The sequence below is a fragment of the Psittacula echo genome, assembly GCF_963264785.1.
Source record: "Psittacula echo genome assembly, chromosome: 12".
In the NCBI taxonomy this organism is placed as follows: domain Eukaryota; kingdom Metazoa; phylum Chordata; class Aves; order Psittaciformes; family Psittacidae; genus Psittacula; species Psittacula echo.
In genome coordinates this window covers 4,745,218-4,769,767 of record NC_137747.1, presented here as the reverse complement: position 1 = coordinate 4,769,767, position 24,550 = coordinate 4,745,218, and the positions used below count along the sequence as shown (strand labels likewise).

At 38.4% G+C, this 24,550-nt stretch overlaps 1 protein-coding gene across 5 annotated transcripts in view; it reads left to right on the top strand.

The window, feature by feature from the left end:
• Window positions 1-5,377: 5,377 nt before the first annotated feature.
• NCOA3 (nuclear receptor coactivator 3) overlaps window positions 5,378-24,550 on the top strand; it is an 83,642-nt gene continuing 64,469 nt past the window's right edge. For all 5 annotated transcript variants that reach the window (XR_013957899.1, XM_080628221.1, XM_080628220.1 and 2 more), the window contains exons 1-2: window positions 5,378-5,472; window positions 23,116-23,155. The gene's annotated coding sequence lies outside the window, so the exon portion shown is untranslated. The remainder of the gene's footprint in view (window positions 5,473-23,115; window positions 23,156-24,550) is intronic.

The window sequence follows — 24,550 nt, the reverse complement described above, 5'->3', positions numbered from 1 at the left end:
AGGAAGAAAACCTGCCACAGTTGGAGATTGTTCCACATGTTAAACACCATTTTATAGGGAAGGTATGAGACAAGAGGTCATCAACTAGGAATTCCCAAGTGCTTGGCAACTTCTTTGAACTGCAGGTTTTGGAAGCATTGCTAATAATATCTAGTGTTTTTGAAATTAGTTTTCTTTAACCAAATGCTTCAACAAGTTCCAAACCTTCATGTCACAGCAAGATCTGAGGTCAATCCAAGCATCTTGTAATGAAGTAAATAAAAAAAAGGCACAGTAAATTTCTCATACAGAAGTGCTTAGCCAAAGAAATGCTAATTAAAGCCAAACCTAAGCCAGGGCTAATGAGAGTATTGCAAAGTCACGTATATGCCACAAATGATCTTCAAAACTCTTAGAAACATAGAGCCGGAGTGCCACGGAAGAGACAGGTCAGAAAGCCTGCACTTCAGCTCTATGTTAGATACTGCAGCATGGTAGGGTTGTGTTTAGTGAGGTTTGTTTTGTGGAATTTTTTTTTTGTGTTGGGATTTTTAAAGTTATTATTTATTTAAATATTGCTTTGTCAGTGTTTTCCAAACTAAGCTGATTGTGTTTCTTACTTCTTTCAATATAATGAATGTCACATAGAGTGACAGTCAAATTGAACCCTTCTTCCTGTTTCAATTTTCAAGCCTTTGCTCAAGTTGCATAAAATCTGTCAGCACAGATGTTGAGGCGTGTTCCCTAATGATGTAATATTTCAATGAATGATCCTATTAAGCTGTTTTAATAGTTAAGGGTTTAATTTCTGTAAATCAACTGTATGTTGTAGCTTGTCACAATCTAATTTTAACCTGAACTCGTATGTCAGAGGTCTTTGCAACTAGACATGTGCACATCAAAATATAGAATATTACTAAGCATGTGCTTTGTTGAGAAACCAAAATTACGTCCTTTTACTTTTAACCTCCCTTTCCTCCTACTGGGTATGTAAGAGTTGTTTTATCTCCTGAATATTATTTTAGAGATGGAAGGAAGGGCATCTTTTAGGGAGTACAGAACAGCTTATGTTACAAGTCTGTAGGAATGAACAAGTTGTCTTGGTTTTAAAAGCACAGTGACAAGAAACCTTCTTTAGCTGATATATTTTACATTCTCTTCTTACTGAGGTTTTGAGTTGGCCACAAGAAGTGGAATAGAGTGGAGATTGTAGGGAGGCAGAGCAATGCGGACAGTAGTGTTGCTCTTGCCTGCTCCTGTTCAAGTCCACTAAAAGCTGAAATCATTCAGGGTGGGTTCTAAGAATGCAGGATATTGTCTGGGAGTTGGAGTTTCAGGCAAGTTCTGAAAAATGCTAGAATTTCTAAATGCTCAGGCTTGTTGAATGCTAAATAACTCTAAATATTAATTACTTTCACCATTTTGTTGATAGATGAATTGGGATAGAGGTGGCAATGCTTCACCTATATTTATTTCTTAATGTTAAAATGGGCTGCTGCATCTACTTAACTGAAAGCACATTATGTACTGTCTTTCTTAATCCATCTCAGTGTTGACTTCTACCACAAAAAACTGTCTAGCAGTTACAGAAATGGGTAGAAAACCACTGATGATGTGAATTACGGAATTTTAGATGCTTAGCTTTAAGCCTCAGTAGCTGGAACTGAGTTTATGAATTTGCTGGCCATGAGCAAGAAAGAAATGTTTACAAACTAGTGTTGTTCTAACATTTATTTGTTATAATTATCCCTTAACATTTTTATATACAGTCACTCTTTCAGTGAAACGAGTGAAGCACTATGGATTGACTAATGCGTGACTGTCTGATTGCAACAAAGATCCTGGCTTATTTTAAATTCCCCCTAAGATGTATTTTCAGTGAATAGACTTCTCTGTCCTTTTTCTGGTTAAAGAATTAGTGCTGAAATGTGTTGGTTTTTACAAAAGCATTATGAAAAATAAATTCACATGATTTTAGCTTATACAATGATTAAATTACATTTATAGGTTAGTGAAAGTTTGCTGAAAATATGAATTGTTTTGCTGAAACACTAGGACTTTTTTTTACATACTTTGTTTTACATGAGGATTTGTTCATTAATATATAATCAATAATCCACAGCACAAGAGCCGTGTCTTCAGTCCATGCAAGGTTCTGATTACTCACTTGATAAGATATTGCTAAAGAAAACTTTCTCCATTTGAAAAGAAAATTTCTCTAATGGTGTACTTTTGATGCATCTTATTTTATTCTAAATTGTGTTTCATTTTCTTTGTTGCCATTAAATAATTTGTCTTATTATTATATTTATTATTATGCTATATATAATAATAAATAATAATATATATAATTAATATATAACATATAATACTAATGTAATTATTATTATGCTAAAACCAGTGACTTTTGCTAGTCTGGTCAGCTAGGCAGATTAGCCACAAAAACTGGATTGCTAATCTAGGAAGGAGCTATGGATGTGTTTGGGATTTATTAAAAAGAAAAAAACCCACAATATACTCCAGTTCTTCAACACTTTTACCCATTTCCTATCAGAGTTGGTTTTCTTTGCTTCTTATTCAATGTCAGAAACTTTTCTCTTCAGTCCCTGAGGTAATTTAAGAGGGTTTGTGTGTCAAATATTCTTCTCAACTCCAGTCAAGCCACCTGCAATCAATCTGTTGCAAACTTAGTGTACAGGGGATAAAAAAAATCAAAATAACACAGGAGTTAAAGAAAGTTAAAGTTTTGCAGCCACCAAAAGGGGCCAGTTTAGCCCCAGAAAACCTGGTGATCATGTGACAAATCTTAGTTCTGCTTAACCCAGTTAGGTAGGGAACCCCAAAACAAAGTTTATTGGTTCCCACCCACAGAGGGGCCCTTGTTGAGCGAGCAGTCACATTTAGGTGCTAAGTCATGCTAAAAAGTAAAATGATTTCAGCTAAGGCCCAATGGCTTGGTCTCATTATGATGATAAGAAAATCCAACACCAAAGATTTGAGAGATGGGGAGAACTTTAGATTTGGGGGAGGAGAGAGGCTTGTTGTTGGATGGTTTTGTTTTGTGCTGTCTTTTTCTAATTTGGGAAGGGAAAAAGAGATGGAAAGATACTTCTGTCCTGGAGTACAGTTGGAAAATGTCATAGCCTAGAGCTGTTTAATTTTTAAATTTTTGGTTTTTTTCAGTGGGGATGTTGTTACTATTTCCTTGCCAAACATCTCAAAAACTAAACCTAAAAGAAAAATATTCCTATCAATAGATAAAGAGTGCTTGTTGAGCATAGTGTTGGGTTTTTTTTATGTTCTTGAGCAGAGAACAATTAAATGGGCTGAAGAAATGGGATGCTTCTCCTGCACTAATTGTTCAAGTGGCAATTGATCTTTGAATATTCAGGAGACAAATAAGTTAGAGAGATGCCCATGTGAGTGAGAACACTTCTTGTAGTAGAATAGATGGTGGAAAATAGTGACTGTCTGAGTTATTGTCACAATAAAAATGAATGACAGCATCCAAAAGGTGAGCTGTAGGGTACATTTCTCTATATGTGGGCTTCCACTGGCTTTTTTTGACTGAGAAAATGTTGGAATCAGATTGGATTTGATTGGTATGTCTCACAAATTCAGCTTACAGTCAAGCGTGTCGCTTGTGTGCATCTTTGGCCAAATTTTTAATACGTGTGGGCTTCTAAAGCCTGCTTTAAAAGGAATATGCACCAGCAGGTGGAGCAAATAGACACAACCTTTAAACACTACAGTTCTACAGCTACATTTACAATTATTTGTGGGTTAATTTTTGTCGAGCATCACATATCAATGAAAAGTGTTAGCACTTGATGTAATGAAGGGTATAGTGATTAAATCAGAACTAATTTTGAAGTTATCTATTTATAATTGCTAGAACAGGACCTAAAAGTTAAAAGGGGGTGGAAAAATAGATGCACAGTACTTGTTCTCTGTTAACACTAGAAGTTCTGTATTAGTTTTGAGCCGAAGGGATGCGATGTAAATGTAATTTAAGGACTTTGTGGCCTGAATGGAAGAAATATGGATAATATGCAGTTTGCCAAAAGGAAAAAAAAACCCCACTGTAATTAATCTCCAGTGTTACTGCTGCCCCTCATGAACCTTTTCCTCCCTGCACACTTCCTTTGTTTCTGGCCTGATAAATGCTCTGTTATAATTCATAGTAGAAAAAGAGAACAATCTGCAAAAAAACCAACCAGCTGGAATGGAGGAAGTGGAACCATTAAACAGCAGACCTCATCCTTTGAGGAACAGGCCATCACACCTCTTAAGGTACTCTGACGACATGAACCCTTTTTCTGCTGTGATAATGTAAGAAATCTGTCTCTACTAGCTGGTTAAATCTGAGTTTGTAAGTACGGGCATTTTTAATCAGTAAGTTCTTGTCTAGTATAACTGCAGGGTAAATAAGGTGGAGCTTGGGGTTTTTTTTCCTAGAACTTGACATATGTGAATTATGTCTGGATTTTGTGGTTTGTAATGTTCATTTCAGAGATAGCTGGAGGCTCATATTGTGCCTGTAACTTGCTCATGACTGCCCAACACTAGTTTGACATATCTTTTTATTTGGGAATTGCTGGAAGGTCTACTTAATGGCTTTACTTGTCTGTTCATCTGGAATGAGCTCTGTATGAATAGCTTGGCAGGACTTCAGTTCATGCACTTTTGTTATTTCACTTTTAAAATAAAAAAGCATTTTTATAAGGCTGCTTTATGATTTGCACAACCTGAAGTATGCTGTGGTCTCCACCCAGCCTTAGTCTGCAACGTTTTAAATACTAGTTTTAAAACAGTTTATGAAAACAGTATTTCTGCAAGCAAGCAAGCGGTGGCATGGGCAGGTTCCATATTGCAAGTCTGCAGCCCTTCACGTCCTCGCTTTCACGGACAGCAAGTGAACAATTCATGTTCTTTTAAACTTTTATTGTAACCCGTTTGCGTTTTATTAAACATTCTCTTTACTAGACTAGGTTTTTTTCTTCATTGAAATGGGAAGAAGTGGTGCTTGGTGTAGCTGTGGCTTTCACCTCTAAGTTGTGGTGGAGTGCAGCGCAGGGCTGATACTCTATTGCACTTTAATCCTTCATGCACATAAACCGCTCCGTACTGCGCATCAAGCACGGCCGGCGGCAGCCTTGCGTCCCGGATGGGGACTGTACCTGAGGGCGGCGGCCGGCAGCAGCGCTACCTGCGAGCAAGCTGCTGCCCGTCCCCGCCGGCCCCCGCCACCGGGCCGGGCGGGGTCGCTGCCGCGGGGACCGGTGGGAGCGGTGGCGCTGAGCACTACAGGTCCCGAGATGCCCCGTGAGGAGCCGCACTACAGGTCCCATAGTGCTTCGCGCCGCCCGGCGGCCGCTCTCGGGCAGGCTGGTTCCTATTTAAATCCAGGCAGCGAGGAAAATGGCGGCGAGAGGTTGAGTGTGGGGGAAACGGGGAGAAGGAGACGTAGCTGAGCTTTGGCTCCTTTCCCAGGTGAGTGGGGTTTGGGGGGAGGGAGTAACGAGTGGAGGGAGGAGAGTTGTAGCTCTTGTTCCCCTGCTCCCAGCGCTGGGGTGGGACTGAGATACGGGAGGGAGGTGTGCCCCTTGCCGGGGAAGGGAGCAGCTTGGGGCTGGCCCTGAGGGGCGGCTCTCCTCGCCCTCTAGTCCCCCTCCCCAGTATGGATGTGTCTCCCTGAGGGGAGGAGGAAAAGGAGCGCAGACGGGTTATGTGTGTTGGGTACTCGCAGGGCTGGCGATGAGGGGATTCCCAGGGCAGCGTGTAAATGCCTTTACCTCTTTCTAACCATTGTAACTTTAGCGCTGAGTGTAGTTAGAAAGGGATTCCTGAGGCAGCGGCTGGAGACTGGTGTGTTAAGCTTGAAGGCTTCCCGCATCGCTGTGTGGTGCGTGTCTCGATAGGGTGAGTTTGGGTGGAGGTTCCTCCTGGAGCAGTGAGAGACTTGGGGTCGCCATGGATTTGTGTTCGGAGCCGTCTGACCCTCGGCTGCGCACCCGGAGCAGAGCGGGTGGGTGCGGGAAATACCTGGGCTAGAATGGCCCCGTCTGCCATTCATCTGGGTTTATCTGATAGCGAGGCGGTTCCAACCACCCTGTTATCTGCATTCTCCTCCTGATCATCCTGTAGCCTCGGTAAGTTTCAGAGGTGACTTCTCTTGTCTGGTAATAACGAAAGGGATGAGAAATATTGCAAATAAAAGGTTGATTTCCATGTGTCTTACCCGTTTCTGCCTTGCAACTGCAATGAAATCCTGCTTTTGAGGGCTGGAGGTGTGATTTAAAAAAAAATATTTATTTATTCCTCCCTCCTGCACCCTGAGGTCGCATACCTCTGTAGGTGATAGCGATTCTGGGGTAAAACCGTGGTGAATATGGTTGGGGATGCTGTCTGAGGTTGACATAATTCCCAGCGTCCTCTTTGTTTGGTTCTAAAGTTGGTTCTGTTTATCGTTTCTGCGCCTACTCTTTAGCACAGTGAGGTTTTCTTTTAAAAGAGAAGCTTCCCACTTTGTCAGCTCATCCGGTGAACACAGTTTTAGATCAGTCTCTGATTCAGGCAGTGTCGCCTTCCTTTTTAAGCTGTTAAGGAAAAAAACAAAAAAAGAATGATTCTGCCTTTAAATCTCTTAGAGTTAACAGAGTATTTTACGCTGGATTCTGTCTGGAGTAACAAGAGAAAACAAGCAAATCTGGAAGTGGTGAGAGGCAGTAATGTGTAGCTATACAGTATCTCTAATGCAGTTAAGACAGACACTTAAAGTAAGCTTAAGGTTCTGTCACCGCTATTGTAAAAATAAATATTTTCTTGTGAAATATTTCTGACTTATAATGAGCTGCTCTGCATGAGACACAGATGTGTATGTTCTAATTATAAATACAACATAGCTTCAGAATAGTATCTGGGTGAAAGCCCCAGCATAAGAGCTTGGGTTTAGAGGAAGCAGACAAAACAGTGGGCTGGGTTGTTTGGTTTTTTTTTGGGGGGTGTTTTTTTGGTTTTGTTTTTTTATTGTGTGTTCTGGATTATTTTTATTTGTGCTTGAACTAGGCTGCATGAAAGCATACAGTAATTTAATTTACTGTTTGCAGTTGTAATGGGCTGTTTGACGTGTTCAGAATTTGTCAACTCTGTTACTTTATTTTATTCTATTTTTAATTAATACCAATGGGTTTGCTGCTGTGATCTGAAGACAGAGACTGACTGGGAGAGGGAGGGGTAGAAGAAGTGAAGGCAGGCAGAATAAACCCAGTATTCAGCCTTGCTGAAGTCCCTTTCCTGATGACAGCATGCTGTTTTCAGTCTGCTTTTATTTTGCATATGAGTTGTGTGGGGTTTGGGTTTGCTTTAGCTATTTTTTTTTTTTAATTCTTCATTTGAACCCCGTGTTCATCCTGGCTTTGGGTTTAATAACTTGGAAGTTTGCATTGTCTGCCTATCAGTTTTCTGCATGGTATCACTGAGGCTAATGTATAGTTGAGACAAAAAGCAGAGTAGGAAGAAGGAAATCTCCTTTACAATAGAACATTATCTTTTGATCTTGAGCTGTTTTTTTCATTAATAATGGACAAGAAATCACAGTCAAAATCTTCAAGATGAATTTCTGTGTTACAGTTGCATAGAAAAGGGTGTTCTGTCATTTATTCATTTTAAGAACCCTGAGAATGAAGGGGTATCTTCGTTCCATTTGTCTGTGAAATCAAGCCATTGGTAGCATGTAAAATGATATTGGACACTACAGCCTGACACTGGAGGTTGCTTCAACTCCTGCATTTAAATGAGCCTTCCTTGAAGAGGTGATCTTGAATGACTGTGATACAGGATATTCTGCATTATGTTCATGGAAGCTTTTTGATCATGAGTATTTAGAAATGTCTTAAATATTCTTCTGACTTGTTTTTATACTAAAAAATGGAGATGGGGGAGGAGAGGGATAGTATTCTTTATGCCAAGGGTATGAGAGTGGTGAGGAATATCTAAACCTGAATGCTGGGGCAGCATGCCTGTGTGCTTTTTTTTCTCTGGCTAGATCTATTGATGTTTCTAAATGCAGTGTATTAGGGAAGAGGCAATTGTGAAAGAATTTAACTACTACAGATGTAAATCTGCTATGGAATATATTTCCATTCTGATTTTACACGCTGCATTTAGTTAAGAGAAGGTACATCAAATTCTTTTTTATGCCATATAAATGAGTACTTAAGATGGGCCCTATTACTTTAATAATACTTTTAATTTAATTGGTGGCTTTTATTTTTAGCTGATAATTATCAATAAGCTGATTTTCTTTGAAGTGGAACAAAATTACCTTTCCTCCAATGTCAGTCTCATGAGGGGATTTTAGCCTTCCGTGTGCAGTGTGTGGCATTATTATTGGTGAGGTTTTATGCTTTTAGATTTGGACACACATTTTTCTTATGTTATCTACAGCCAGTCCTATTTCTGACATTGTACAGAGGTAAGAAAAAAGTAGTTACTTAAGACAACATGCTATTTAAACAAGAGGGAGAAGAGAGCATGGGGGCCACCATTGGTTTTTCTGCTCATTTTGCTTATACCCTGTAAAATCAGGCTTGTTACTGCTGATGATAAGCTTAGGATATGGTGTAAGTTGCTTGCTTCTGAGCTTATGACTGCTTTTGCAATATACTAGAAGAGTGAAGGTGATAAGGTCAGCTCTACAGGTATCGATCTACCTTTAGGTAGTCCCTGACTTCGTGTGCTCTGTTTGTGTGGGGTGGTTTTTTTGTTTTTAGTTTTTTTTTTTCTTTTGTCTGATTTTGGTTCTGTCCACACCCCTACTTTGTCACCACCACTGTTAAATGTGAGCCTGTTCAGGTCAGGTGTAGTTAAACTGTTTGTCTAGCCTTTTTTGTTGGGTTATGGATCACTGCCCTATTGGAAATATTATTTGAAAGGCTTTCATACTATCATGTTAAGTTCTTTTTTGAAGATTACACACATGGGTACTGATAGGACTTGAAGTCTAAAACCATCCTAACTGTATTTTACAGTGTTTTCAGACTTCTGGAACAATCCATCCATAAAAGTTCTTTAGAAAATGCTGTAATTGTTAAGTCAGGGCAAGCAATTCTTCATCAAAGTTGTTACACATGTGGCTAAACTGCAGAGCCATTTTGCCCTGATTTATCAGGTGCACCTGAAAATGGGGGAGGAGGGAGAAGGCGGCTGCAAACAATGCAAGTGTTATAGCTATAATGACTAGCACCTGCATTAGCTTTGGCTGACCATGACACTGACGAAGCCTGAATCTTTTACTGTTTCCATGCTCGATCCATGTCAAGGTGTCTTAGAGCTGTGGAATGAGATAATCTAGTATACCACCAGGTATATTCAGAAGGTCTTTTAGAGGCACATTTTCAAGGTAAGTTTGTTTGTGTAGTTTCATGGAACATTCTATATGTGGCTTCTGAGTTATGAAGATACTTTTATTTTCCCTTCCTCTCCCTCCCGTTCTCTGCTGCATGGAAGTGAGCAAATGAGTTGTCTGCCTTTCCAAAGGCAATGCTGAAACAGGTTACCTGGCTAAAAATGTTACCAATATAATGCCTTTCTCTTGGGTATTTGAGTTGTAGCCTGGTTTTTGGTTTGTTTTCCCTTGGCAATGGTAGGAAGGGGACTGAGTGGAATAGGGCAGAAAGAAAAGGCAGAAGACTCTTTGGGATTTGCTTTGTTTGCCTAGAATCTGCACAGGCCTACACGTGTGCTTTTTCTTGTAACTTTAAGCAAGGTGGAATGGAACGAGATACCCTGTCTTCGTGACTTCAGTAGCTCTGTCTGAGCAAACACAACTGGTAAAAATGAAATTTTCTGGAGTATTTTATCGTTAGGCATACAAACATGTTTTTGAATGGCACTACAAATATCAAATAATTAAGAATGGACTGTGTTTCCTTCAACAAATACGGTTCTTAAATTATTTCTAATGGAAGTCCTTCCCAATGTCATCTTCAACCTGTTTTACTACAGTTAGAAACACCTACAGAAGAATGGTTAGTGGAAAGGGAAAGGCTGTATCATAACTGTAACTCAGTGGTTTCAGGTAGTGCATTAAAATACAAACTATGCTGTCCCTTCTAGGCTTTCACAATACAAAGCCATGAGATATCTGAGGAAGAGTTGTGGAGGTTTAAAACACACACACACAATTCTTGATTCTCTTAAAACCAGTATGGAGGTTTTAAACTCTTGTTTTTCTAGAAACTTGAACTTTCATAACTGTTGTGACAAACTCGAGAATTAGTGTGTTTATATACATATATTTTTAAATCTATAACTTGCTGATCATGTTCCCAGTCTACCAGATGGTGCAGTATTGAAATCTGTTAGCAATGGGTTACGTAGTAAAATCAAGCAAACTGTTTCTTATTCCATGCTTTTCGGAACGGCGCAGGGTGAGTAGGTAAATATATCTACTTGTTCCACAAACGCAGCACAAAACTGGCTCATTACCACCAGCCACTGCAAAGCTACCATTGTAGCTCTCTTATGCACTGCTTTGGAGACATGTCTTCCTATTAAAGGCTTAAAAGAACAAGAGCATAATCTTGAGAAAAAATGTGAGAAATAGTTGAAGCGTTTCTAGTGTTTCACTATGCCAAGGAGTGACTAAGCAGTGGAAGCCTCCGGCAGTGATGTACTTTTATTTTTTTCCGTTTTGCTCATCTGATAGCCTCTGAATTTTTGTTTTGCTAAGTCTTAAGCAGGTCTGTTACTGCTCTGAGCTCTGGCTAGAGCACTAAATATGAACTGTTAAAGCATAATAAGACTAAGCAGCTATATTTACGTTACATTGGCGAATGGGTAGTAAGTTCTAAGGGTGCTAATTTACTCTTTACTTTCTAAGTGAAAGAGTGAAATGTAACTTTAAGAATCTTGTGAGGATAAAACCTCTGGTATACAGATGAGCTGCTTTCTTGATTTGCATAACAGTTCACTTTTTAGACTTACTATTCTTTGTTAACACTTAAATTATTGCTGTAGGTCTAAGAAGAACCTTGCAAACCTTCATGGGTTTAATATTTTGTGGCTACTTTCCATTGGTGAGCTGAGTCATTTACATATAGGTAAATGGTGTGAAGTTAAATCCAACTTCTAGTGCTGATTCAGCATTAAAAGTTTGGTTACGAAATTGCTTAACCTACTTGCTCAAAGTACATCAAACAGCTTTTGGTTAACTCTTACATGAATGATCCTGGATATCATAAATGTCTTTCAAATGCTTTCATAGTTAGCATGAATCAGAAGAAAATATTCTTTTGGGAAGTCTCTAATAAAATGCAGTTAGAAGGTGTTACACTGCACACCTAAGAATATAAAATATAACGGTTTGGTTGTGTTGTTCTACACATGTTTTCTCTAGGATTACCATATTTCTAATAACAGAATGCCCTGCCTCACTGAAACATTCTGAAGTGATAGAACAGGGAATGGAGCAAGGAATGGGTTGGGTAGTATTTGTTAACAGTGGAAGGGTTAAGCAGACGGCAGAAGCTATTTACCTTCCAAGTTGAAACACATGTTCTCTGTGCCAATCAAGAGGACAGTTTTGTGTTCTTTTTGCAGCAGTTTGAGAAGTAGAACCTAATGCCTCACTGATCATCCTAAGGAGTGTTTTATCACCTTAACCCTTCTGGTTTTGTTCAGTACTCAAGTTGTGTTTTCATTACCTACTATGGAGGCTGGTGAGGAAAAGGCAAAATCCTGTATTCTGCTTTTTGCTACTATATGTGTGTGTGTGAGTAGCAGCTAAAGTAGTCAACTTGAACCAACTTTTCCCAAAACTTTTTGGACAGCTGTTGAGAGTGTGCAATGTGAGCACACACAGTTAGGATGTGGAAGCACTGTATTGTTCCTTGAAAGCTTATGGAAGAAGTAGTAAAAGTTCAAAAGTAATTTCTTCCTCGTATTCACACTGACATTAAAATGGTGATCCATTCTTGGCAGCTTATGCAGGTTAAGGAGATTTAAACAAACATTTAAACAAAGCAAATTTAAAACAGAAATTGGAAACTTTTTTGCTAGTGACTTGGACAGACTTTTCAGAGCTCTTCCCGTATAATGACTCCCTCCCATAAAGGCTGGGCTAAAGAGGTTAGACAGAAATAGGGAATTATGGCTTGTATTGCCCTTCCTTTTGTACTCTGTCCATCTTTGCTGCTGCAGTGAACTAAGGCACGCACAGCACTGTCTTTTGTTGCAGTGTTCCTTGTTTTTATCTTCTCTGGAAGTCTTCTTGACGTTCAGGGTGGAGATTTCTGGCTCAGTGGATAGACCTCAGCATGTAGGACCACACTTGGGGTAATGCTGTTAGGTGTGCATGGATTTTTAATCCTTTTAACCAGTACTTATAAAATACCACTTGCTTGGCTCACAGTTATTATTAAGTACTGTAAGAGAATCCTTATGTCTTAACGACTTAAGAAGGAAGTTTAAAAATATTTGGTTCAGACCATACTGTGCTGTACTTCTCATTTGAGCATAATTTTGTAGCAGCCCTTTAAACGAGAAAATCTAAAAGAACAAATGGATTCAAGACACTTTAAAGGTATCTTACTTGGTTATGTACCAGTTCAATGCCATGTGCTGGTGTGTGCATTGGTCTTGCTTTGTAAATAACTTATGTTTCCTTATTAGCAAGTTCTGGTTTTCCATTAAAATCTCTGAATGGGAAATAATGTTTTTAGGCATTAATTGATAGAATCCCTTTTTAATCAGTATTTAAAGAAGCTTTCTAGTAATAGATGGCTCTAAAGGCAACAAAAGCAAGAATAGTTCATCTGCGAATTGTTCTCTTAGTTAAAATGGAACAAAATCAGGATCTTTCTGAACCTACAATGTCCATTTGGTCCCCCCTTAAAAGGAAGACAGTTCTTCTGGGCAGTGCACAGAAAACTGAAAAAAAGAAAGCATCTGCACTGGCTGGAGTAGCTTTTGAGGATTTTTGTGTTACACCTGTGGGTTTTCTGTTGAAGCCCCTAATCTTTTGGTGATGCATGTCTGTAGGTCGTAAGACTTGCAGAGGTGAGGTACAGAACAAGTGCTAGCCAACTTGCCAGACTTATATTAGCTCTGTTAGATATAAGAAGGTAGTAGGGGTTGCAAGTGGGATCCAGGGAGATGTAAAATGAGTGGAGATTTGAAGAAATTGAAGGAGAGCCATCACTTGATAGAGACAGGATAGCTTGCATTGTCACCCACTGTATTTCCTGTTTAAATGTACAGGTACCAGGTAGCTTTATCCTGAACTGCTTCACCTTCTTTTGCCCATCTGTCTGTAGGTGGACCTCAAATGACCTTTACCCAGAGATTAATAAGTAGTGGGATAATATTTCAGCTTGGCCAGGCAATGCTTTTGGTATCTGAGCACAGTTTTTTTTTCCTTCCCCTCATCTTAGCACTACTACTTCATATCGATGAAACTTTTGCTTAAACTAACGATTCCATCCAGGCAAGAGTGTTAAGGTGGTTTTAGCTGTACATTTGAGATATCTTTTTAAAAATCTTTTAAAGCAGTGGAAATTTCCAGGCTTTACAATTGAGGGGGGAAAAAAAAAAAAAAAAAGGATTTGAAGTCTGGTCTAATAACTGCTTTGCAAGAAGACAGAAATATGAAAAGGAACCGCAGACGTTCTGGATGTCAGCCTGTGAAATTTTCCACTATTCCCTTTAATAACATGCAGGCATGCCTATATTGCTGGAATTCCAGTTAGAAGCCTCATTCTGACTGAAACTTCAAGCTACTTGGTAGGCAAATAAATGCTCCCTGCAAACGAATTGTCAAGGAAAATAGTTCTCACTTGTGAGAATGTGCATAAACCACTGCCATGCTGAATTTCAGCTATTGCTTATGTTAATATTGCCTTCAGTTTCTTGTTTTACAGTTTGTTACCTGTAGCTATTAGTACATGGTCACCGCTGCACTATCAGGTGACAATCCATTTTTTGCTGCCACCAATAGTGATTCTAGACTAACATCTCCAATAAGCGGTGTATGTTGTTAAACTAGAAATGTTAATTGTTGTATCGTTGTACTAAAGGAAGGCATTAGGAAACATCCTGTTCTAATAATCTTTTGTAAAAGTTAACTTTAAAACATATTTAATGGTGATTTATAACATGATTGTACCTTCAGATACATTGTTGAAAATCAAACTGAAAGGATCTACAGGTTCAACCTCATTTGTCTACCTTGAAGCTCTTTTCTGTTTAAGTTGTTCTTGTTTACCAAAAGGCTCCCTGACCTTTCTCCAAGATCCAGAGCACTCCCTATGTTGAATGTGCCTTGTCTTTCTGTCAGTACTGATATTTATTGTTGACTTATGCTCTTTTAGGTTAGGGCCTAAAAAACCCTTTATAATGGGTTTAGTTTTGGTTTGGTGTTTTTGTTTGGTTGAGTATTTTTTGCTTAAATGCTGGAGTTGGAGCTGAGGTGGCATATTGTGCAAAAAGCAAGCAACATCCCAACAAATTAACTTCTTTCCAGTATTCAAAATATAACCCCAGAACCCTTCAAACATATCCCTGTGAACTGCTGTCTTTCCAAGGTGGAGTGGTATACTTCCATAGCTGTCAAGCCAAGTCAGGGCTGTTGTGCTTTTTGTTACCTCTCCTTGCAATGGGACTGAGGCTTTTGCAGTCAGCAAAGAGGTTTAACTCAAAATTGTCCATTCCCTCCTGCCCATCGACAACAACAGAAAAAATGAACCCCAAACCCAAACAAATCCACCAAACAGCTACTGGCTGCCAGCGTACCCTTAGATGCACAAACACCACTGCTAGTGCAAGGGCATGGTGAGGTGCAACTAGAACAGCCACAGTTGTTCTCAAATCATAGAATCATAGAATAGTTAGGGTTGGAAAGGACCTTAAGATCATCTAGTTCCAACCTCCCTGCCATGGGCAGGGACACCCCACACTAAAATGTAAACTGGATGGAGTTCCTGTAACTGTTCCTGAAACAAATGTGTGATAAAGGAGAGACTGGTGGTACTGGGTGTAGGAGAAATTCAGCACTGGTACTGCTAGGCCAAAATAAACAACTATGTGTAAAGCTGAAGACAAATTACTGCACTCTGATAAAAGTATGCTTACTGTAGGAGGCTATTGCTAAATAGAAACATATTTAATGTTTATATGAATACTTGTTCTAAGGGAACCTGTCAGTGCCTGTACACAAATTGATAGGACACAGGTCAGTTTAGAATATTGCCATCTTACCTGCAGCCTCACAAAAGTGGTGGAAATGGGAAGAGTTGCACATATCAGTAATGGACAGAATCATCAATCTCAAATAATACCTTTTTCAGTCAAGGTGGCAGTGTTTCCAGACCTCCAAAAGCAACACAGCTGAATTCTTGATTGCTAATTGCACTGTAACACACAGTTGCCAAAAATAATTGTATAGGGTTTTTTTTTGATTTAAGGCCCTGTTCAGTGTCTGTTTAGTATTGTCTGAACTACTTTGCTGTTTTCTGTATACCTTTAGGTTACAGTTATGGATGCAGGAGCTCCTTGACCAGGTTTCAGGGCAGGTACTTGACTGACTGGATTAACTGTGGACCAGGTTCTTAAGATTGGAGCGTCCAAAAGCCTAACTTCTTTTCTAACTGGAATTAACTCTTAGCTGACACAGATTGCACTGCTATGGAATTTCAATAAATGTTTTCTTTTACGAGAGGGGCAAACCCATGAAGTGAGCTGACTTTATCAGAGGCAGAGCAGTAGTAACTCTTGTTTCTAGTTAGAATGCACAACTGTTCTACCTATAATAGAATCTCTTGAACATCAACAAACTATGAAACTGATGTGATTGGCATTTTCTGCTGGTTTGAGTTTAAGAAAAGAATGGATTTTGAAACTGCAGTTTAGTTTTAAAGCAAACTTTAATGTCTGACTGGTAGTTGTTACAATGAACTGTATTAATCTGTTCATTAATCCTTTGACTTTGAACTGAAGTGGTTCTACTGAACATTTCTGTTAACTACAACTCTTTCTATCTAGATGTTTCAGTTTTGACACTTCAGTAATGATTCACCTTTCTTTTCCTCTTTCAGAGGTCACAAGACCCAGTAGCATGCTATGTAGAGAAAAAGTTTTGGGGCAACACTATTCCATAGTGCCAAGTTGTTTTGAAAGTTTATTCAGGGTGATGAAGTTGCACAGGTGAGACTTACAATATTCTGGCATGAAAAAATAATCCATTGTACTTGCATTTTGCTGTAGGTTTGACACAGCATGGCTCCCTAAAGTTTATTTGTATTAGAGAATGTGAGAAAAGACAAACTTTCTTTCTTAGTTATGTGCTTTTGTAGGGTTTTTCTTCATTTCCTGGACCAAGGTCTGCACTCTGGCTTAACTCAGTAGCTTTAACTTTCAGCAGTGCATTATTTTAGCATACTTTACTTAACTCTTGCACTGTGTGGACTTGTGTAGCCTTAGTCACTTGTATTTATACAGCGTAACCAGTGTCTGCCACTGCACAAGAGGGTTTGGAAATTATTATTTTTATTTATTTATATATTTTTTTAAGAATAATCTAGTAACTTCCTCCTTAAATATTGAGACACAAATACAGGGTAGATGTACTTATTATGGATCTGTTGCACCAGATTGGTGGTGTCAGCTGAGGATGTACCACATTTGTGGTGGTGTTACTATGGCAACTGCCTTCTAAGAGCTGTCTCAAGGTCACTCATCAGTTGTAGCCTGGAGTGCTTGCTGCTTAAGCAAAATATCTACACCAGACAATTCAGGAAATGATCATTCTGCTTTGAGAAAGCAACAATAGGGATGCAAAACAGTATTTTATTTTTGGGTCGAGGGAAAGGATTCTCTTTAATTACTCCATGTATTTATTCATCAGATATTTGAAGACTCAGAACCATGGAGGGGTGTATTTTAGTTGAAATGTAAATCATAAGTAGTCTAATATCAATGATGTGGAAATTGTCTTATTTAAAAGGAAAACAAAACAAAAAATAGAACCTGTACAAGCTGAAGAACTTAAATCTGAATTGGTGACCAAGCCTGCAGCTTATGGTGCAAAAATGACTTTCTGCATTGTTGAAAATCCAAACATGATGGTGAAAACTTACATTGAGAATTCAGATTTACACTTAAGTGTTTCTTGTAAGTACGCATCTGGATGGCTCATAAATCTAAATCCTTGTGGACATAGTTAGAGAATGTCTGATACTAGTTCAGTCTAACACACAGTGATTCAGAGCGAAGGCTAGAGAAGGGGTTGATCGTGAAGTTGATCTTATGTCTGAGGTTACAAGAGATTCTCTTTATACTGCATGCATAAAATTGAATCCACTAGAGTAAAACTTGGTTAGAATGACGAAGTGCTGTTTCCTTGGTTTGGATAGTTACCTGACTAGTAAAAGGCTACCATGTTTTTATGTGGCTTTTTGTTTGGTTGTTTTTTTTTTTTTTTTTCCTTTTTGGATTTAAACTTTTCTTCTTTCCTCTTGCATCATTTCTTGGACTAAAATGGTAGTATGAGAGCAACAGAAGCAGCCATTAGATTGAGCAGTTGGTATTATGGCTGACTACATCTCAAACCTCTTTCAAAAAGTGGTAAGCTCTTGTTTTAAGAACTTAATGTATTCAGACAGCAATTTAATCCCTTCTCTTGCTTTTTAGGCTGAACAGACAGAGTTCTTGTAGCTTCTTCTCAAAAACATGTATGAGCTTGTCTCCCACACACACCTGTTTTTAACTTCTGATTAGTTTGTAGGTTTGGGGAATGCTGATATTTTCCAAGTGTGTGATTTTTATATCTAATACTAAGAAATACTTTACAGAGAATAATTTCTGTTAACATCTCTGGAGCTGTGGGCCAGACTTCCCATGGTGTGATCTAGATTTGATGCCATTCTCTAGAACTGGATTTGGAGATGTCTCTTTTGAAGTAAACATAACCAAGACTGAAGTCTCATCTGTGAAAGTTGGGATTGGCTGGAATTTTTATACAGTAGGTTCAGTGGTAGTTGTCCACAGAAGCCAAGGAGCTCCATCTTTGGAGTATAACTAGTACTCCACAGAAATGGTAGGTGAGCTGAGACTTCCATTTCTAGAATAACAAGGTATACACATACTTTAAGGAGGGAAGGAAAACAGAATAGCTATGGATATTGGGTTAGTAATCCAGTCTCTTTCCCCTTCAGTAAAACAAGCCAAAACCCTAGTAAGAGGGTGGAAAAAAGTTGTGCATTCAAGAGGTTGGTAAGAGAGAGTTAAGGAAAATCTCTGCGTTATTAAGGTTGGTTTTTAAGGCACTCTTGTTAAAGTGTCTGTATCATTTTCTTCAAAGTAAGCAGTCTGTTCAAATTTTATCACACATTATAGCATTACAGTAAATACTAGTGTATTCATTGCTATAGTGTGAGGCCAGAACAGAAGGATAATTTTCACCGGTGCCCCAGAACAGAGGTCTCCAGGGTATTTCCACATGATACAAAGTAGTGCCATATGCGGGCACTTTGTTGTCTCCAAAATAACCAGTCTTACACAGGCCATGAAGAAATTGCACTTGGGGAGGTATTTACTGAGAGAGAATTGGAGCCCCACAGGGCTGGTATTTCCGTCACCAACTACTAGGGACGTGCTTGGTACAAGCTTATCACCCCAGAGCTGTCGGTGCAATCCCCTACCTGCGCTACCACAGAAGGGCTTTGTACTAGGCAACTTCAAAGCTACCTAAGGCTTATTCATGCAAATTGTATTAAAAGAAAGCATTGTAGAGCAGATATAGTTATCTGCTAAAGAGAAAAATTAGGTTTGTTTTTCACTTTATATGCACTCAAGAGGGTTTTCCAAAAGTGAGCAGGCTAGATTTGTTGGTCAGCCTTACACCTGAGCTTCTCAGGGTGTTTTACAGTATCCTATTCCTACTTAGGAACTGTCCAAGAGTTCATGAGAAAAACAGTCTCATCTTCCACAGCTGTTAAAGATTGCTTGAGGATGCAGCTAGTTGATAGCTTCTAACAAAAGCAGGTGAGTTAAGATCCTAGGCAAGGGCAGTATTTTATTCCAAGTATATTTACTGGCTATCACCAAAATAGACCCAAGCTTAGCTATACTAATGGCCTCAGCCACTTCAGAAGCATTTTTCTTTGCAGCAGTAAGGCTGTTTCAACTTTCTAATGTAATATTTTGAACAAAAGGTTAGATATTTTCCTATAGTCATACGCAGTCCTCTGAAAGTTTTTCTGTTATGGATCCTTGCTATTTAGTAATTCCAAACCAGTCTAGACTTGCTTTTTCTGGAATAATGAAAAAACTTGCATATCTTCCAGGGTTTTCATCCACCCCAGAGAAAGTTAGCAAGGCACTTCAGGTCTTAACCGTACTGTTATTGTTAAAAAACAACAAAAAATCCCACCCTGCCAACAAAAATAACTGCATGAAATAGAATGTTTGTCTTCTATGGTTACACATGCTCCATAGCATCAACAGTGGAAAAAGATTAGTGACAGCCCTGGAGGGACTTAGCTGTATCAGTTGAAACAAAGATACAGCTAGGGCTATTGGTGAGTGTAAAACCAAAACAAAGCCCCACCCACAAAACACCACAAAAGAATACAGCTGAAAAGTGGCATGTTCTGGTGTGCCTGGTATATTAAGGTAGCATTTTTAGCATTTCATGCTAAATTAAAGGCCTTGCCTCTGAAGTGGGCATTTTGGAAAGTGCTCAGACTTTGTGTACCCTGCATGGGAAGTCCTCGTGCATTTCAGTATTCTGTTCAAGAACCTAAGGAGGCATGGAGCACAATGAAGCAGTTGTCTAAGTTTTTCGTACAAGATTGGCCACCATCAGTGATTTGAGAGCTGGTATTTCATAGCTGGAGGAACTTGCAGTGAAATTTGTTACATAAAACAATATTGTAAACATGTTTTGCAGAACAGATGAAGTGCTTTAATATTAAAACTTTCTTAACTCTTTTATGAGAGCATACACCTAGTAGACTTGACCAAAAGGGCTAGGTTAAAAACAAAAACAAAACCCCAAACAGAAAGTACCACTGGCACTTTTTTGGAAACAAGTCTAGAACAAACCTAAGGTGTAAAGTTCTTTTACCTGCATTGGTAATCAACCTAGATTTTTTCCTTGGCACATATCTTAGCAGTTCTTTCCTCATTCTAAGTGCAAGAATTTCTTGACAAAGCATGCTAGAATGTGGAATTATCTTAAATCTGTTTCACTCCATGCACTCAAGGCTTGCAGTCCTAGATCCTATCTCTGTCTAAAAGCTAGAGAAACAGAAGGACAAAGCACAGATCAAGAGTCAGATAAAACAAAGAATACTTAAGTGCTTTAATAATTTTTAGATAAGCAGAAAATACAGCTTCTAGAATTAGATCCTTTGGTTGTTTTCCACTCGGGATAATTTGTTTATCTTGGTTTTGGTGCCATATATCCAGATGTGACTAAACTGTCTTCAGGCAGAGTTCACCACAACATTCCTTTATTGCTCTAGCTCCAAAGATATTACTGTCATCTTGGAAATATTAAGTTCTGTATTAGCTACAATTTACCATGACATAGCAGAGAAGTTACTGATGTCAGAATTGGCAGAAGTTAGTTTAATCCTCTCAGAGAAAGTAAGTTATTGCTTCCGTGGAGTAAAATAACATGGAGATGGCCACTAATTGACTGTTTAGCTAGCAGTCGTCTGAAGGACTTCAGTGTCTATCATATGCATATGAAAGTATCATGGTCTCTGCTACTGCTAATTCTATCTCTTGGAAAAACAGGTAGTTCTTAATGACCTAGACTTCTTGAAAGAGTTCTGGCCTCCAAACAAGGTTATCTATCATGTGACACAGGTGCTCACACATACAGGAGTGCTCAAAACCAGTTTGTATCTCTTAAAAAGAAGCAGATGGTCATGCCTCTTCCCTCTTTGTTAGCATCCTTGAAATGCAGAAGTCTTGGGCTTGTTTTCAAAGGCATTGTCTTTCAGTTCACTATTATGTAAACTCTCTGCTTTTTCCTAGTAAGTCAGTCAGAGATTCAGGTTTGATTTGGTCTTGTGAAATGCTTTCAAAACTATCTTCAGCAGGTCTTAACAGCAGTGTTCTGAATTTCACTATTTAAAGGGTATGTTAAGGAATTCTTCCATTAGTGTCAAACTATATGGATGTGAAGACTACTTTAGTGCGTGAATTAGAGCAAAATGGGGTCCAGAACTTGTTTGGTTTGCTGTGTGGGGTTTTGGTGTGTTTTGGGGGTGCTTTTTCTTGTGTGTTTTTGTGGTTTTGTTTTTTTTTTTGGGTTTGTTTTGGGTTTCTGTGGTTTTTGTTTTTTAATTTTGGAATTAAACTTATGAAGCAAACATTGATCATAAAAAAAAAAAAAAATAGCAAACATCAATTGCTGCTTTCTAAACCTATTTGTAAGCCTTGATTTGGCATATTCTGACAATGGAGGATTACATTAGTTGTCCAGGCCTAAGTAACTGAATTGTTTGTTGTGCTAAAATTTATATTTAAAACCATAAATTTCTACATCTAATTTCCTAGCTGCTCCAATCGTTTCTCCAATATTAAGTTACTGCTAATGAGAAGGGACTTGACTAAAGTTAAAAATAGAGCGCGTTGAACTTAACATGAACCTTAATATCTTTTCCAGCTTTTACAAGGATTGTATTGTGAATTGTGTATTGTTCACTTAGTTTCTCACTGATTAAAAGTATTGAAATAAACTGTGTATTGTGAAATCAGGTTGCTGTCCTTGCTTTGTTTACATTGTGCATATCTTATCTAAATGTCTCTTTACAAATTTGATGCAAAGTTCAAGATTGGAAATGGGATTTGTAAGTCTTAATAGGACTGTTTTTCTAAAGGCGAAATATATTGCTGAAGACATAAGGCAACTGAAATGCGTTTATTGTCAGAGCCTAAAACAAACTCATTTCGTTTACTTGGGATTTGAATGAAGCCAATGTGGCAGATCAGGTATTTTTCTATATGCAGTTTGTTACTAGAGCCTTACAGAAGTTTCCAGTGCTCTTTGAGCCTGGTTTTACATAGGTCTTTATTTTTTTACTTATCAGTTAAGTTTGTTACTTAATTCATAGACATAAAACTGATGTAAAGCTTCTTGCGTGAAGATTTGGTAAACTCTGAAAGAAAACCTCTCTGGTTTTTCCTGTTCTGGGAATAGGTCCTAATATTGGCTTGCTTACCTCTGCTCTTTTATTTTTGTCCTCTTAGAATGCAGATTTGGTAAGTACAGTTAATAATTACAGTCACTGAGTGGTCACTGAAGAAGAAACAATGGTGATTTAAGGGAGCTTTCTCTTCTGGGTGAGTGACTGTGTATCCCCATCACTTGATTTAGGAGACTTCTTATTAGAGAGATGCTTGTGTTTTTATGCCTGCTGATGTACTGAAGGGAAAAGCAGGCTTCCTACAACATATAGTTTTGGGGTTTTTTCCTATTTTTTTTCCACTGAGTGAAAAAAAACGTAAGTAATAAAACCTTCTGAACTAATTGTTCTGTCAAAATGACAAGCCACTGCAAGGTAGTATTGAAGAAGTGTGTTGTGAGTTATCAGTAAAGAATAGAGAATTCTTTATCATTACACAGTTATGCCTCCCTCTTGAATGTAAGTAATTGTGGTTTATGCAGTATCAAAAAAGTACAGTGGACTTTATCTTTCTCTGTATTGTTTTTTAAGATCAAAGCCAGCACTTATCTATCTTCTTTTTTTTTTTTTTATTTGGCTTGAGAGAGCAAGGCGGATCTATACAAAATAACCACAAGTGTCATGGAAAATCAACAGGAAGAAAGTGTTTTCCTCTTCAGTCATTTCATTATTCTCTTCCTCCTCCTTATTATCAGATGGCAGTTAAAAATAAAAAACTGATACTTTCACATAGTGTAGAGCTGAACCACAGAACTGACTGGCACAGAATATTTTAGCTGTATGAATTTTCAGGGGTTCAGAAAGAAGTGTATGTTGCAGAGAAATCCAGCCGTTTGGAAACTCAGTCCTTTTGAACCAGGAAATTCCTGAGCTTTGGATTGTGAAGTTTGAGACTTTTGCTGAAACACGCTGATATCCTTACCTTTTTTCTTTCTAGGCATTCCTACTGGCTTCTGTTGGAGCAAACACTGTACTAGGTAAGTCTGCTGTTAGACTTAATTGTCCAGGACTGCTTTGATTTATAAGAATTGATCCAGAGAAAAAATTGGTATTTAAGGGGTTAGGAAAACGTAGAAAAATTCAATTTCCTTAGAAATACAGAGGTATTTTATGTCCTGTATTAATATTGTGTATAGTTTGCTCTCCTCCACCTCCCTTAAACTTGAGGAAATGCATGGTATGACCTGACCCTCGATACATATGATCAGATCTAATGCAAGTAGGCTTTTGGGGGATCCTTGTGCTAGTGAAGGATGTTGCTTTTAAAAGTTGTGGGATGGAGTGGTAGCATCCTTCTCTGTGTACATCTGCCTTTAGTTTTTAATTGTCTGTATCACTGATACTATGGATTTCTTCTTTCTGAGATAGGTAGTGATATGGATCGTTTGCTCAGAACAGTTCTTTTGAAACAATGGTGATGAAATGGGATTTCTTAGCTAAAACTGACTTGGGCCCAGAGTGGATATGATGCTATTCACTGGTGTTTGTTAGTTTGTTTTTTTTTGTCCTACCTTCTGGAGTGACCTATTTAGCCTTCAATACACAAACAAATTAGTGTATCAATCTCTATACTTCTTGCTGGAGAGCAGTGAAACTGATGACTTGTCTGGATGTTCTATTCAGTGGAATTTTGGTCTCAAAAAAGGAAGCACCTCCTTCAGAATAATCTCTTGTGGTAAGATCAGTCTTTTTATTATAAGGTCAGGCTAAAGCAAAATGAAGAAAATGAGGCAGTGGAAGGAAAACCTTTGGAGAATGATCTCTTCAAAGCACAGAAAAGAATCTGTTCGTCTCAGATAGCTGTGCTCATTAAAATGTTAGAGTTCCTAAGCAATGGTTTGCAGATGACACACTGAAGTAAATAACAGGTGGTGGAAAGAAGGGATAAATGACTTTTGCTCATGACTGGATGGAGACACTATGTATATTGTCTGTCATAAATTTACTTGCAATGGAAGAAACCTAGATGACAGCATTTTTATTCTGTAAGACAGAATTAATGACATCAGACTTAAGTGTTGTATGCTCCTGTGTTCCCTCCATGGAATGCTGTGTTTATCCTGTTATTGTATGTACGCTGTTATTTATAGGCTTCATCTATATGAGAATATAACCAAGTAAGCTTCCTACTGATGAAAGCTCAAGTGTACGTAAGGTTTTGTAGCTTTCTGAACTTTTAATGGACTTCTAGGTACACTAACAATGCTTATTGGGCTTTGAAAACAAAACATAAAAGCTATTCCATGCCTGGAGACAATATTTGTAACTTTTCTAGTAATTTTTTCAGGGCCCAAGAATACAAGGTTCTGACTGTGGTGTACCTGAACATGACTTCCCTTCCTTTTAAGAGTTCTGTGTAAGTGTGAAGTACT